The following is a 17,089-nucleotide window of genomic DNA, read 5'->3' on the forward strand; positions in this document are numbered from 1 at the left end:
CCACTTTTGTGGATAAGTAGTTATCGAATGACAATAGTAGTGGCAGCAGGTGAAAGATGATCATACGGGAGGTGGGGGGTAAGAGAGAGGATTCTGTGGGGAAAGAAAGAACTGCATATACAGTATGCGGATGAGAGAGAGTGAGGAAACCCGTGAGTGAATGGGTAGCAGGTGAAAGATGATCATGCAGGGTGAGACAGGATCCCCCAAAGAGGGATAGGGATGGGGGGAGACTACCACATTTCTTCTTTACCTATATGTATTTATTTCATTTAAACACTTGTGGTTTGTCAGTCCTAAAATTCATGCTTTCATGAGTAACAGGTTAAAAACATTAGATTAAATTGTGCACTGAGACAGAACACAACAATTCACAGTATGCAACATACCAAATCAAATAAAAATGATAAAATCTGGTTTCCAGCCTGTGGTTCCCATAGTGCCATCAGAGCAGAGCCCAGATTTGCATAGATTCACAATGGCCAGTGTGGTTAAGTAGCACAAGATTTCATTAACATGAATATCTCCTTGTGAATGAACGACAAGGTGCACAAAGACCAGGGGGATGATAATGACTTTGGTTGTAGGGGGCGGAGCAAAAACAGCTTCTTCCCGAGCCTTTTAGCTCTTACAGTTCATTCTGAACTTACCCCTCCTGGGAATATGGCTCCATAAGTATTCACAACTCTGTCCAGTTTTATTCCCTCCTCCTCCTACCTCTCCCACCCAGTCATTACAGCAACAGTATTTAGTAGGGGACCATACACGACTCCCTTCAGTATTTGGTATGTATGCATCCCAAATTCCACCCATAGGTGTCACTGTTGTTCAGTAAATGGAATTCCCCCCCCCCCATTCGCTCCTCCTATCTTGTACCCAGGGGGGTTGACGTTCCTTGTTTTAATTGCCAACGGAATGAGCTAAAATCATGCTTCTCAGTACTGCTACCTTGAAAACAAAATCCTCAAATGCCCTCGTTATTCTCTTCTTCTGCTTTTCACACACTCAATTCAGTTTACTTTGTTGTCATGTCAAGAGCACAACAGCTGCCAAAGCAAATCAAAATATTAATGTACAAAACACTATTAATGTGCAGCATACAGTAGGGACCCACAGTTAAGTGATTTGTGATGTCTCCAATAATGTGCAAACTATGTTACTCCGACCACCCGATAATGCATGACCTTATGTTTCTTGCAGAGTAGTCAACTGCATGATGCCAAGGGGTATGCACAAATGATTTTTTTTTATTTGTTTTTCACTTCGTTTTTATGTATCATTTGTTTCTTTTTGTTTATTTAAAATGAATTCCTCCCCCACCAACACCATAAAAAAAAAGATTTTTAAAAAAATGAAAAAAAGGGAAGGAAAAACAAAAAATAAATCATGCCTATTCGAAAAGGGGGAACAATCATGCCTATTCGAGAAGGGGGAATATGATGAGGTTTTCCAGGGTGGGGGGAGATTGGAGGGGAGGTCTAAAAGTGTTTGGTTTTTTCTTTTCCCAACAAGATCTGACATTTAAAGCAAAATATGACAAGAGGACTCGGGGAAGATTAGAGGATTTTTTTTTCTAGCCTATAAACATTTTTTTTATAAACTAAATTTTGTTCATTTTTCTTCTCACTTTGAAAAAGAAACAAAATTAGAAAATATTCATTAAAATATCTAATTACATCAGCTCTATACATTCCCCTGTGGTGTTGCCAACCTCTCTGCAGCTGCACCCATTGCTATCCTGGATGTCCAGCCAGCAAAATGCATTCAATATCTTAGTGATCCTCTGAATTTTGCTTAGACTGTGGTTGAGTGAACTAGTCAAATATTGGTCTTTCTAGTCTCTGTATTTAGTAGAATTCATGAAGAAAATCTGTTTTGGATTTGATTGATGTGACTAGGGTGACCAGCATTCAAGTACTACACTGAAGGACATTTAGGGACATCTCTTAAAGCTTCAGTGGACTGGTGACAGTTTTAAAGGCCTTTTTTCAGGCAGGACACAAAGATATACCACGTTATAAGATTGCCCTTCCCAATGCCAGTAAAGATATTCTGTGACAGGAGTTTTGTGGAAGTTTGTAACATCTGAGTTAACTGGCATATAAAATAAGGAGAGGAAAATTCACCATAGTTTGTCCTTATAATTAAAAGTGTTGTAATATAGCACCAGTGGACAATGCATTGTTATGTACCTTACATAAGAATTGCTTTGAAAAATTGAGGATGCATACTAACATAAGTCACACAGCTACAGCAAATTTGAGAGTGGTCAGTTCCTGAAAAAGCTTGCAAAAGACCTTAGGCAGTTAAAATATATCAGACTGTGTATGGTACCTTATCCCTGTAAGCCCTAAATCAGTCAGATTGGTCATTTTGGTTTAGTAAATGCAGTGTGTCCCAGTATTCACTGCTGGATAGAGCCTTATGAGATCCATATAAAGTACTGACTTAATACTTTTTTAATGAAGTGAATTGTCTTGCCCAATATTTCATTCATATTATCATCCCCATCTGCAGAAACCAGAATTCTCTACATCTTTACATCCCTCCTGGGTTTTTTTGTTTGAAGAGCAGTCATTAACTTCTGACAAAAGGATGTCGTCTCGTGGATTGTCATTTAATTACATCCCAGTTCCATCCCATGTTCAAACCAAGACAGATTAGAATCTGTAATAATGGGAAGAGAGGACTGGAAGGCATTGAATGTGAGGGCTGTAGAAGCTTCTCGAGGTCAGGACTGATGTGAAGAAATCAAACTGCACTAAACCTCAAGGACATTTGAAGAAGGGTCCTGTATTTTGCATGGGCAAGATGTGTTCAACACAGCCATGCCGCACAAAATATGGCACTGCCTATTTAGAATTGCGGGATGGATGAACTCTTTCAGAGTTCATCTGATCCTTATCCAAATGAGGGGGAGGGTGCATGATAATTGGAATCAAATCAGGACAGACCACCAATGGAACTAGAAAATTCCAAGACATTCCTTTATTGTTTCAGATAAATACAGATCATTCAGGGCTCAAGTGATGTCTACATACTTGCCTTGTTTGGGACTCTTTGGCTCAGTTCAGATGCAATTAAGAACATAAGAATTGCCATATTGGATGAGACCAAAGTTCCATCAAGCACAGTATCCTATTTCCAACAGTGGCCAATCCAGTTACAAGTACCTGGCAAGATCCTAAATAGTATTTAGACCCCATGCTGCCAACACCTACAGATAAGGAATGGCTTTGACCAAGTCTCCCTGATTAATAACGGTTTATGGGCCTCTCTAGTAACTTGTCCAAATCTTCTGTCTTTACCACATCCTCCAGCAATGAATTCCAGAGCTTAATTGAGTGTTGAGTAAAAAAGAATATTCTCCAATTTGTTTTAAATATGCTACTTACTAACTTCATGGAGTGTCCCCTAGTCTTTATATTTTTTGAAAGAGTAAATTATCGATTCACATTTACCTGTTCTGTTCTACTCATGATTTTATAGACCTCTGTCATATTTCCCCTCAGCCATCTCTTCTCCAAGCTGAACAGCCTCAACCTCTTTATCCTTTCCTCATAAGGGGGGCGTTCCAACCCCTTTATCATTTTGGATGCCCTTCTCTGTACCTTTTCCAATTCAACTATTTCTTTTTTGAGATGGGCAACCCAAGTTACACACAGTACTTTAGGTACAGTCTTACTATGGAGCAATACAGAAGTATTATGACATTCTCTGTTTTATTCTCCATGCCTTTCCTAATAATTCCTACCATTTTGTTTACTTTCTTGACTGCTGCCACACATTGAGAAGAGGATTTTAAAGTATTATCTACAATGATGCCCATATTTTTTTCCTGGATGGTAGCTCATAATACGGAACTTAACATTGTATAACTACAGTGCATCAGTTGTACTTTCCCACATTAAATTTCATCTGCCATTTGGATGCTCAGTCTCGCAAGGTCCTCCTTCAGTTTCTCACAATCCGTTTGTGATTTTTGTGTCATCTATAAATTTGATTACCTCACTCATTCTCTTTTCCAGATCCTTTATAAATATATTTGTGTTAAATCTTTTTAAATATATTTGAAAAACACTGGTCCCAGTTCAGATCCCTGATGCACTCCACTGTTTATCTTTCTCTACTGAGAAAACAGACTATTTAGTCGTATTCTCTGTTTCCTCTCTTTGAACCAGTTTGCAATCCACAATAGGATGTTGCTTCCTATCCCATGACATTTTAATTTTCTCAGGAGTTTTTCATGGGGGACTTTGTCAAATGCCTTCTGAAAATCCAAATGCACTATATCCACTGGCTCAACATTATCCACATGTTTATTAACACCTTCAAAAAAATGTAACAGATTGGTGAGGCAAAACTTCCCTTGTGTAAATCTATGCTGGCTGTATCCCATTAAACCATGTCATTTTATATGTTCTGTGATTTTGTTCTTTAATGTAGTTTCTATGATTTTTCCCAGAACTGAAGTCAGACTCACCAGTCTATAGTTTCCTGGATCAACCCTGGAGCCCTTTTTAAAGATTGGTGTTACACTGGCCATCCTCTAATCTTCAGGTATAATAGACAATTTTAATAATAAAGATTGCAAATTATTAGTAATAGATCTGAAATGTCATTTTTTAGTTCTTTCAGGAATGTAAACCATCTGGTCCAGGTGATCTGTTACTCTTTAGTTTTCCCTATTGCATCTACCAGGTTCTCCATGATTTGTTTCAGTTCTTCCGAATCATCACTATTTAATACCATTTCCAGCATGAGTATCTCCCCAACATCTTCTTCAGTAAACACTGAAACAAAGAATTAATTTAGTCTTTCTTCTATGTCTTTGTTTTCCTTATGTTCCCCTTTAACTCCTCAAACATCCACCTGACTCCCTCACATGCTTCCTGCTTTGGATACATATATAAAAAAGTTTTTATTATGAAATTTTGCTTCCACAGTCAACTTCTCTTCAAATTCTCTTTTTAGTTGCCTTGTCAGTGTTTTACATCTAATTTGCCAGTGCTTATGATTTTCCTGTTTTCTTCAGATGGATCCTTTTTCCAATTTTTGAAATAAGGTTGTTTTATTTTTAACTAAAATATCCTATTTTTCACCTCACCATTTGACCTTCCTTCCACCTTTTTTTAATTTGTGGAATACATCTGGTCTGGGTTTCCAAGATGCTATATTTAAACAATATCCATATGTAAACTCTTAACCCTTGTAGCTGCACGTATTATTTTTTTTCTGTTGTCCTCATTTTATCAGAGTCTCCCTTTTGAAAGTTAAATGTTATAGCAGTAGATTTACTTAATCTCCTTCATCCAGTCCTAAAGTCAAATTTGATCACATTGGGGCGGATTTTAAAACCCCTGCGCGCGTAAATCCGGAAGGATTTACGCGTGCAGGGCCCTCGCGCATCAGCAGGCCTATTTTGCATAGGCCGCAGGTGCGCGCAGAGCCCCAGGACGCGCATAAGTCCCGGGGCTTCCTGTCGGGGCGTGGCGGGGGGCGTGGCGGGATGATGCGGCATTTAGGGGGCGGGATATGTATCAGTACATGATCTTCGGTATATAAAAGCCTTTAAATAAATAAAATAAATAAATATTGGGATACTCTGTTTCTATAGTACCCGTAGAAGATACCTCCTTCTGAACTATGCACTGCTGAGTGACTACCAGCTTTCTCCCTTGTTCTAGTTTAAAAACTGCACATTTAAGACTAATCGGAGAAAATTATTTTTCACTCAATGCACAATAAAGCTCTGGAATTTGTTGCCAGAGGATGTCGTTAGTACAGTTAGTGTAGCTGGGTTCAAAAAAGGTTTGGATAAGTTCTTGGAGAAGTCCATTAATGGCTATTAATCAAGTTTACTTAGGGAATAGCCACTGCTATTAATTGCATCAGTAGCATGGGATCTTCTTAGTGTTTGGGTAATTGCCAGGTTCTTGTGGCCTGTTTGGCCTCTGTTGGAAACAGGTTGCTGGGCTTGAACCCTTGGTCTGACCCAGCATGGCAATTTCTTATGTTCTTATCTCCTTTTTAAAGGTTAGTGCAGCTGCCTGGTTCCACCCTAGTTAAAGTGGAGACATTCTTTAGGAATAGACTCCCTCTTCCCCATAATGTTGCCCAATTCCTATCAAAAGCCCTCATTCCTGCACCATCTTCTCATCCACATATTGAAACTCTGGAGCTCTGCCTGCCTCTAAGGTCCTGTGTATTGGACTATTTCAGAGAATGCTATCCTGGAGGTTCTGTATTTCAACGTTCTAGGTAAGAGCCTAAATTTGACTTCCAGAATCTCCCTCCCACACCTTCCTATATGTTGGTGCCCAAATGTACCACGACAACTGGCTCCTCCCAGCATTGTCTAAAATCCTATCTAGGTGATGCGTGAGATCCACCACTTTTGCACCAGGCAGGTAAGTTACCAATCTGTCCTCATATTCAGTAGCCATTCAGCTTTCTCCAATCCTAATAACTGAATCACCAACTTTGGTGGTGTGAACCCCTTGGAGACACATTCTCAGCGCAAAAAGATAATGCATAACCTGGAGAGCAGGTACTTGTTACAAGATCACTTCCTGCTACACCAAGGTGATGCTTTCTATCCAGGTGACCTTCCTCCTCCAAGGCAGCACAGGGTTTGAGAAACTGGAGTTTGGACTTGGCTATTATATTCCTGAAGGTCTCCTCTATATACCTCTCTCTCTACCTCAGCTCCTCCAGGTCTGCCACTCTAGCCTCCAGAGATTAGACTCATTCTCTGAGAGACACTGAGCACAATCATACATGTATCACTCTGTGTAAAAGACTGGAAGGCCCCCATCTTGCTGCTGAACTGCTGATTGCATCCTAATATTAAGTTGTTAGTTAATTTAGCTTACTAAGGGAATAGGAATGTGTCAATTAAAATCCTTTACATTTATGTGATGTATTTAATATTTGGCAGTGATCTGCAAGGGGACAATAATTAATCTGTTAATAAGGGCTGAGCCACTCCCTCGTTTTAGATAAATCCCAGATTGATTTTTGGTGTGAAAATGTCTCTGCCCTATTATATGGGATAAGCGCCTATAAATCAAAGAATGTGCTTAGGTGTAGGTGGGAGGAAGGAAAGACACACTAAAAAATGACTTACCTTTCCTTTCTTTTAGTCAGGTGAACACTCATGAAAAAAAAGCCTACCTTTTCTTTCTTTTAATCAGGTGTATATACAAACAATTATCTACCTTGGGGAACTAAGATGGTGGCGATCTAAGAGGATGTGGATTTTGGAGCTCTGCTTCTGCTTACCTATTTCCCTGATTTCATAAAGCTGCATACTAAATGGAAGGGCAAAGTTAGAGAGCAGCACCCAGAGTTGATCCTGTACAGCAGAAGATTATTGGGTTCTTTACCCTTGCATCCATCGAATCTCTGGGTGCGAGGTCCACTGCAGTAAGTGCTGGAGAGCAGACGCCATCACTACAGAATGATAAGACATCTCTAAGCCCTGGAGTAACTATAATCCCTTCTCTACCACAGTGTTTGGTCCAGGTGGGAGAAGCCTCACCTCTGTGTGGTACGCAGGGTTTGTCTTCTGGCTCAGTGGCACCTGGGGAGGCTTCCCTCTCTAACCATCGTGAGACTAGAGCCAGGAAGAACAGCAGGGAGTTAGACGCAACCAGGAGATCATGGAGCATCAATGGAGGATGGTAGTGGATTGGAAGGCATTTTGCCTCTGGCTTCGACACCAGTGAACGGCGAGGAAATTGTTGGGGCTAGAAGTATGCCATTGGATCCCAGCGATAAAGGAATGGTGAGGATTATCAATCAAGTCAATTTAGATAAGCCTGCAGTTATTACTTTAAACTCTCTTTGGACTGCCTTGGTATCTCTGGGAAAAAAAACTTTTTTTTTTAGTGACATTGACTTTTGACATACATCAGCGGAACCAGGTTACTGAGGCATCTGTAGTCTCACAGAAAAAGAAATTGGAAGGTCTTAATGAGCGGGTTACTCAGAATACACAATTGAGTTTGGTTCAAGAGGGGCTGGTACATATGAGAAAATTGGAGAATCTAGAGAACTTTTTTAGATATTTTAAATCTTTGAGTGCTGAATTTTTCTGTTTGCATTTTGTCTCCTTTGGATCAATTTAAGAAATATATTTTGGAAATATTGAAGATTACCTCTGAGACAATACTTCCTATTGCTAAAGCCTATTTTCTTCCTGTTGATAAGAAAGGGGATTCAGTTGTTTTAGCTTCAGAAGGTGATCAGGGCATAGAACGTAGTACTGATCTGACTGTTTTCTTGGAATGGTCAGGTGAACTAAAAGTGATTTAATAGAGGAATTCTCTTGGGCTCTTATGTTTTCCACAAGACCATGATTCTATTATGAGATTGTTTTTGTATAATAGGTATATATAGTATTATGGTCAAAATATGAATTTATCCAGATATTACCAGGATGACTCAAGATTGTAGGAAAAAGTTTTTCTATGTGGCAAGAGGTTTGGCCATTGGTATACAGTTTATAGTTTGTTATCCTTGTAAATGATTTTGAAAATACATGGTACTAGGTATGTTACTTTGAGCCATCTCATGTGAGATTTTTTACTGGATTCTGAAACAGCTGATAATGGTTAGTGCTAGCTCAAGTAGGCAGTGTTATTAGAATATATGTGATGCAGTTCCTTTTTTAACTTTATTTTTCCTTTTCTTATTGGTAGGCTCGGACTTAGTTTTTTAGGACACCCTCCCCCCTTTTTATTAATGTGTATGAGGTTCACTGGGTCATATTTTGTTTGCTTATGAAGTTATGGATTTTCTCTTTTTTGCTTTAATTAAAATGCACCTCAATTTCTGTAACACAAATTTTTGTGTTAAATTCTATAAATTTGATTTAAAATAAAGTTTAAAAAATGATCTACCTTTCCTTTCTTTTAGTCAGGCACATACATAAAAAAAATTATCTAAAAATTGATATTTTGAATGTCTGTTAACTATTTGAAGAAGTATACAATTATGGAATACTTCAGATAACTTAAATTTGCAAATATTCAAGTAAATCCAGATAAAGTAATGTTTGAATTGGGTCCTGATCTCCCAAAATCTCTTCAGTTTTTCAATGAGATATAATTAACGGCCAACAGCTTGTACGCGTGTATAAATTAATAATTGTTAATGCTGCCGATGGAAAGGCAAAATGGAGATGTTTATCAAGAGACATTGATTCTCAAGTTCACCTAATGTGAGTAAAGGGTTATTATCATCATACCAGAAACAAAAACATTTATAAGTATTAAAATTAGAACAGAGCAGTTTTAAAGTGTGTTAATTCAGCTGTGAAATTGTGCAGGGCCATGACAGATGTCGGAGAAGAGAAAAAAAAGTGTGTTTTAAGCTGCAATCAGTCAGTGGAGACCCTGACCGGATTAGGATAATGGAAATGTAATTAACTCTTGTAGCTTCCTTGCAGACTAGCATGAGGTTGTTGGCGTGGCGGTGGCTATTCTTTCTATGTACTAACTCGACAGGATAAAGAGTTCCATTCACAGTATAGCAAGGGCTTGAAATGGGCCAGAACCTCAGTGTCCTTAAAGTGGCGCTGACCACATCTTGTGCCCTCTGAGATTCTCTGAGACGACAGTGTGGGAGGGGAGGATGCACTCACATATGTCTCTCTTCCACATTTGATCCTTTTGAGAAGGCTGTAGAGAATTGAGCTGTATGCAGTTGTAAAAGGCGATGGTAAATCAGATTCTTGTTTTTTGGGGGTAAATGGAATTTTACGGGGGAGCAAAGATGACCAGAAGAGTTTCCTCACAGCTTGCCTTGAGTCAGTAGATTATGGAAATATTAAAAATTCTCATTTCTTTCTTAAACTGAAGAGACCGGCATGAGAGGAAGGTACAAGTGGACAATTAGAAAAACAAGAATTTCATTGTTTATCTTTTTTTTTCTCCAAGTAACAGTTCATGCTAGTGAAAAGTAACCTATTCATAGCACTGGAAACGAAGCAATTCCATTATGCACAGAGAAAGATCAGCAGCACCACAAGCTTGCCTCACTTCGCCCAGTCTTTGTGATTGACTTATGATGTGGATTGACCATCTGTAGGCGTGAGAAGTTAAGTCACTGGGCCATTCAGCCTTTGGCCTCCCTACTGCAGGGCTCCCATTGGTGCTACTGGGGCTCTGGTGGTCTGCACTCACCAAGCAAACTTAGAGCCTATGTACTTTTTATCCTAACTGGCTTTAAAGAGGATGCATGCAAGAAAAAATTGAAGCTGGGTTTTATTAAAGCAAACTTTTTTGGCCATTGAGGCAAAATCAGTACCCCATTCTATTTCTCATGCATCTGACCCAACTACATTATAAAATCAATTGTCTTCTCCTAAGAAAAGCATTTTGAAACAGAATTGTTTTTATTATTATCATCTTGCCTTGAGCATTGCAATGAAAAAGCGAATGAGAAATAAATGGATTGATTGACTGAGAGAGGCATCAATCCTACATTTCAACCACCTGGATCCTCAGTATGGATCTAATTTTACAGGTACAAACTACTGGTTTGAAAGCAAATTGCCAGCAGAAGGGACAACGGGTTGGCAATGCGTTAAACGTTAGCTGTACAGTTGCCAATAGAGGTGCAACCAAATATAATGAAAGATAGGTAACAGTCATATTAGGATTATAAAGCCTCATCATCCTACCTCAACAAAACTGCACAATATCCCTCTCTTTCAGAATTAGTTCTTTGTTACTCTTGGACTGTAACTTCTCTGAATAATTACTTTGCTGCATATACAATAATTAAGCTTTGATACTGATGGCACATTGCCAACTCATTTGGCACTTTTCGTCACCTAACTCACTGTCTGCATTTGCCTTGTGTCTGTCCCTCCGCTCATCCAGAGGAGGTGTTCAATTCCAATCAGTTTTAAAATATCCACATATCTGATCTTATTGATCCAAGCAGCATATGCAGTGGTGTGTCTACGCATTACTGCTTTACCCGCTTTCCGTATTAAAGCTGCCGAGAGGTCTGGGGTAGATATGTACTCTACCCATTTATCTTTCAGATAGGTGTGAGAGGATTTATCCAGAAATAACCCCGGATTCATTCTCCATGAGAATGATTGATGATGCGCATTTCCAAGTTCTAATTTAAATGAGACAGGGGCATGATCTGAAATCGTTTCCAATTGAGGACTCCAGGATCCTGGGGAACAGCCCAATTGAAGTTAATAGATAATCCAACCTCAAATAGGTTTGATGAGGATTAGGAGAAAAAAGGTAAAAATCATGTTCCCCGGGGTGCACAGTCCGCCAAATATTCACCAATCCCAATTTTTTGCATAGAAAATTGATACTTTTACTCTCATCTCCTTTTTTCTGTTCTTTGGCGGGTTTGTAGTCGTATCGTCTATCAGCTACCACATTTAGGTCACCTCCAACAACCGACATAGAATCAGGAAAAGCTAGCAGTTTGGTTACTATATCTGCAAAACAAATCACGTGAATAAATATTGGGAGTGTATAAGTTGCAAAGGACTATTTTCTGATGATTAGAGAGTACCAGTACGATAATATACCTGCCTTCATCATCTTTAAGGTGATGCTTTACTGAAAGGGTAGCTGTTTATGCAATGAAATTGTTACACCCCCTTTGTCAGCGTGAGAAAGAAAATTGAAAGCACTGATCAACCCAGCCTCATTTTAGTTTAGCATGTTCTGTCTCAGTTAAATGTGTCTCCTGTAAAACCACTGAGATTTTGACCTGTTAAACAGGTTTAGGAGTTTCTTACGTTTCCTCAGCGAATGTTGTCACCGTGTCTCTGTTGCTTCAATGCAAAAAAACACATCCATCATGCTCTGTGGAGCATGAATGGAAACAGAATGAAATCCACAGGCCTTCTCAGCCTGTACCTCCGGGTTATGATCACCTTTCGGGTATGTATTCCCACCGTACTAATCCAGAACTCTTAGCCTGACAACAAGCAGCATTTCCAGCATGTTGTATGCCTGCTCTGATGGACAATCATCCCTTCTTACATTTAGTCCTACACTCCATTCATTCCTACAAACACACCTTCCCCTCCCCCAGTCACTCCAAGGGACTGCTGAACCCCTACTCTGCCTCCTCTTCCAGAGTGCGCCCAGACTTCATCCCCTCACAGAAATAGGGTTACAAACATAGCCTTAGAAAATCTTACAATGTTACAGCTGTTACAAAACTCATTAAAAGGAGCTCAGGTCTGTAATTTAACAGTGAATTAGAAACCAGTGAACTTTTTTGATTGCTGCAGATCACCTCTTACATGGGAAAATAGGTGAACCCTAAACTTACAGTTTTCTAATATAGTTCATAGATTTGTCTGAGGATTATGGTTAGAATACCTGGCTAGTTGATCACCGATCTTGATTTGACGCTGATTCTATGTGCCTTGCGTTTTTGCTTTTTTTTTTTTTTGCATCGTCCCATAAAATGACTGAGGCCTTGGAATGAAGTGAGTTCTACAAATACTTAAAGACAATAAGCCAAGGAATTATAAATCCCTTAACAGATGAATATTTCAAAACAGTGAGGATGACCATAGATGCCACACTAACATAGGAGAATGAAACATTAATTTTTTCCTTCAACTCTCGCTTTAAATCAAACCTTTTTCAAATTTACCAAACTCAAAGCTCGAATAAAGGGCCGGATTTTATAAATTTGCGCAAGGGCGTACTTTTGTTCGCTCACCAGGCACGAACAAAAGTACGCTGAATTTTACAAGATACGCGCGTATCTTATAAAATCCGGGGTAGGCGTGCGCAAGGGGGTGCACATTTGTGCAATGTGCGCGCGCCGGGCTCGGCGCGCGTTGCCTATTCCCTCTGAGGCCACTCCGAAATCGGAGTGGCCTCAGAGGGAACTTTCCTTCGCCCTGCCCCTACCTAACCCACCCTCCCAGCACTATCTAAACCCCCCCCCACCTTTGTTGCCAGATTTACGCCTGCTTACGCCTGCTGAAAGCAGGCGGCTGGTCCGGAGGCCTCGACCATGCCCCCGGGCCGGCACCACGCCCGCCCCCAAAACGCCGCGTCACTCACGGTACGCCTGACACGCCCCTCCATGCAAGCCCCGGGACTTACGTGCGTCCCGGGGCTCGCGCGCGCCGCCAAGCCTATGCAAAATAGGCTCGGCGTGAGCAGGGGGGGTTGGGATAGATTTTCGGGGGATACGCGCGTATCGTACTTGTGTACCCCTTTGAAAATCTACCCCAAAATGTATAACGTTCCACATTTGGGGGTAGATTTTATAAATGTACGCGCTGGCGTACTTTTGTTCGTGCACCAGGCGTGAACAAAAGTACGCTGGATTTTATAAGATACGCGCGTAGCCGCACGTATCATATAAAATCTGGGGTCGGCGCGCACCAGAGGGTGCACATTTGTGTAACCTGCGCGCGCCGAGCCCAGCGCACCCTGCCTGTTCCCTCCTGCAGAAAGCAGGCGTAAATCTGCGCGCCACGCCATCACCCGACCCGGAGGCCTCGACCATGCCCCCGGGCCCGCACCCGAAACGCCGTGTCACTCGCGGCACGCCCCCGAAACGCCGCGTCACTCGCGGCATGCCCCCCGACATGGCCCCGACACGCCCCTCCATGCAAGCCCCGGGACTTACGTGCGTCCTGGGGCTTGCGCGCGCCGCCGAGCCTATGCAAAATAGGCTCGGCGCGCACAGGGGGAGTTTGGGGTAGATTTTCGGGGGGTACGCGCGTATCGTACGCGCTTTCCCCTTTGAAAATCTACCCCTTGATGTTCCTGCATTTATTCATCAGGGCAGAGAGGGTGAATTCCCCTTTGGATTGTCTAAGTCAGTTAGGAATGCTGCTGCGTCTGACTTCTTTGGGGGGGGAAAAAAAAAAGACTTTGTTGTTATGCTGCACCCCCAGCTTATCCGGGAACAACAAAGAGAAATGAATTACAACATGGAACCATTTCCTTTCTCTGCACTGCCAACTGTGCAGAGAAATCATTGAATGATAACGTTTTATTACCTTGATATTTGGACTCGTTCTCCATAAGCTCTGAAAAGCTGTGTTTTATGCGACCAGTTTAATATTTGCACCATCACAGGTCTTGGCCTTCCTTCTTTATCATATTATTGGCCCCACGTGGTGCAGCCATTCACAATAAACATGGCCCTCTGGCATCTGAAGGCCTAAGTGCTCAGGGAGCCATCCTGCCACAAACTGACACACATCAATTCCAGTAGGCCTGCTTTTTTAATATTGCTTCTCCTGTTTGCGTTTTCCTGAACTTTGATTCGATGCTGTCTAGGAGAACAGCATTTTGACCCTGAAGCTCTGTTGTATGCCGTTCGGCCTCCTCCAGCCTGTCATCCTGGCCAGATATGCGTTGTTCCACATGGTCTATTTGTTTTGCGTCGCCTTCTAGCCCACCTTTTTATCTCCTCCAAGGCGGCTTGGATTTTTATGAGTCTTCCATCTCGTGCTATCGTCACGCTGTTTGAAATTTTTGTAACACCTCATCTGCTAAATTCGCAAGGGTTTTTATCAATCCTCTCCGATGATGCCATCTTTCTTTTCGTGGCTACAGCGAAGCGTTTTGGTGCTCATAACCACACTTCATACAAAGAAACACTGATTGTGTTTACCCTCTCCTGTAATGTTAAAGGCGTATGCTGATGTGGATCACACATTCCAGGAGGCTACAAATATAGAGCTATTTATAATATTCAAGGGAACGGGATGGAGCTTTTTCCCCAGGCGTCCGATCAGAGGCACGTCACAACCAGAAGTCTGCATATTCATTATATTCGTATCAAGGGAGCATGGTTACAGACAGATGATAGAACACACATGGCAGAGGCAGGGAAGGGAGGCTGGTCCTGTGGCTTCAGCAAGCCTAACGAGGAGTAGGGCAGGTAACCAACCTGTACTTCCCCCTGATGCCATGCTGCAGCCTTGCTCTTCCCTCTGCCACCATCAGCCCGTGGAGATTTTCTGGATGAGGGCAAGGGAGGCAGAAATACCTAATTTTTCAATCTAGCAACCTGCATTTCTCCCCTACAACTTGTCAGTAATGGATTTTGCTTGTGATAATCATAGCGTTGGTAACTCATTGGCTTCCACTGCTTGGCAAAGCCTTACCAGTGCATAGACCATAAACTGCAAAGACTGGAGTATAGAACGAAAAAAACCCAAGACTGTCCATCCTGAAGAACCATTGGCAACTCTGTCCTTTCATGCTTTTATTTCTGAGTCAATTAAATCTGAGCAAGTGCACAGTTTAAGGCAGGGGAAGTTAAATAATCTATGTATATAAAAAGCCCTGCTGTGAATTTTTAGACTGTCCCTTAAGAACAGAATCACCAGAGCAGTAAATTCGAAGTGCCTGTTAATTAGACAGTTCTCTAATTCCATCTCTCCTTTTTATTTCAGGTTTTTTTTTTCCCTTTTATTGCATGCACCCGCCGTTTGAAGTTTGCTGTCTATTATTTGCAATAAGAGCCCCTGTCATATTTTCCCTCATTATTCTTAACAAATAGCGCTGGTCCCCTCCCCGCACACACACACACACACACACACTCTGGTGCTCCTGGAGTTTCAAAGCCCAGCTGTTAGCAGTTTGTTGATGGAGCGCTTTTCACAAACTTCCACGGCAGGTACAGGCGCAGCGGGTTAATGAATAAAATATCAGCTGCTCAGAAGTAAATTACATGGAGAAGAAAACCAGCGAGAACGAATATATGAGCCACGCATTGTAGGCAGCTCCCCTGCACTTGTACCTTTGCTGCTGCCGTTGTCTTTTGTCATTTTGTGCTTAGAAGTGCAGTAATGTTGTACTTGTAAGTAATCTGTAGTGTGACACTTCAAGGCAAGCCAGTGCCAGGCCTGCTGCAGCAGTGTTGAAGCTGGTGGAAAGAAAATTGTAGAGGTTACCCTCCGTTTCAGCAGCACTGTACCGTGCACCACAGAAACATGACGGCAGATAAAGACCATGCGGCCCATCCGGTCTGTCCATCCATGCCTCCTGCCCATCTTTCTTTCCGGTCCCTTCTTCTCCCTCAGAGATTCTCCCTGCTTGTCCCATCCTCTGGGAGGCTGTTCTATGCATCCAGCACCCCCTCTGTAAACATTTATCACTCTCTTTCTCCCTCATCACATGACCTCTTGTTCTAGGCCTCTCTTCCATTGAAAGAGACCTGCTCTCCTATGCATTTAATCCTTGGAAGTATTTTAATGTCTCTTTCATATCCTCCCCTTTCCCTCCTTTCCTGCAGGGTGTACCTGTTTAGTTCATTAAGTATTTTTCCATATGCTTTATAATGAAGATAGTTGACCTCTGGACCAGCTCCATCCGGTTTATATCCTTTTGAAGACATGGCCTCCAGGATTGTGTACAGTGCTCCAAATGAGATCTCACCAGAGACTTTTAAAACATTTTACCTTGTATCTGCCATATTTGTGTACCCTAAATTGCTTCAGTCACTGCAGAATTATAACCAAATAAATGGAAGACAGGAGTGGGATGAGGAGGATGGGATCTGCCACATTGGTGATGGGGGGGAGGGGCAAGAACCAGGATAGTAAGGACAGGACAAAGGTTTGGACTGAGGTAGTGGTAGGATTGCCACTGTACTCCACAGCACCGTACTTTGTGTCTCCCTGCTTTGCTGCAGGGGGGGGGAGGGGAAGTTTTAATTAAATTTAAAAATAGGTATGGAAAGCACCCACAAGCATGAAATTCATAGGTGCTTATATATGTTTAACATGTTATCTGGGGGGTATCTTACGGTCTCGAGTCACGGGAGCCTAGTGTGCTTGCCATGCATCTTACCAAGTAGAATCTGAGAGCCAGCCGTTACGAGCCTAAAAGCCTGCACGGAGGGGCAGTTACGACCTTAACAGCAGTAACAAGACTGTGCCCGGGTTCTAATAAGTCATTGTGGTGGTAAAACTACATCAAGTGATCATGGTTAACACCAAAGGACCGGAGGAATGGTCTACTAGTTGGAGCAGTGGGCTCCAAACCAAAGGAAGCCAGAGTTCAAATCCCACCTCTCGCAGTGATGCTCTTTGTAACTTTGAGCAAGT

The 17,089-nt window shown here is 41.7% G+C and overlaps 1 long non-coding RNA gene across 1 annotated transcript in view; it reads left to right on the forward strand.

Annotated features, from left to right (window-relative positions):
- The first annotated feature begins 4,470 nt into the window (after positions 1 to 4,470).
- The window catches only part of LOC115076788, a 194,172-nt gene continuing 181,553 nt past the window's right edge, over positions 4,471 to 17,089 (forward strand). The window contains exon 1 of the long non-coding RNA XR_003852866.1: positions 4,471 to 4,560. This is a non-coding gene — a long non-coding RNA (uncharacterized LOC115076788). The remainder of the gene's footprint in view (positions 4,561 to 17,089) is intronic.

The sequence above is a fragment of the Rhinatrema bivittatum genome, chromosome 15, assembly GCF_901001135.1.
Source record: "Rhinatrema bivittatum chromosome 15, aRhiBiv1.1, whole genome shotgun sequence".
Taxonomy (NCBI): Eukaryota; Metazoa; Chordata; class Amphibia; order Gymnophiona; family Rhinatrematidae; genus Rhinatrema; species Rhinatrema bivittatum.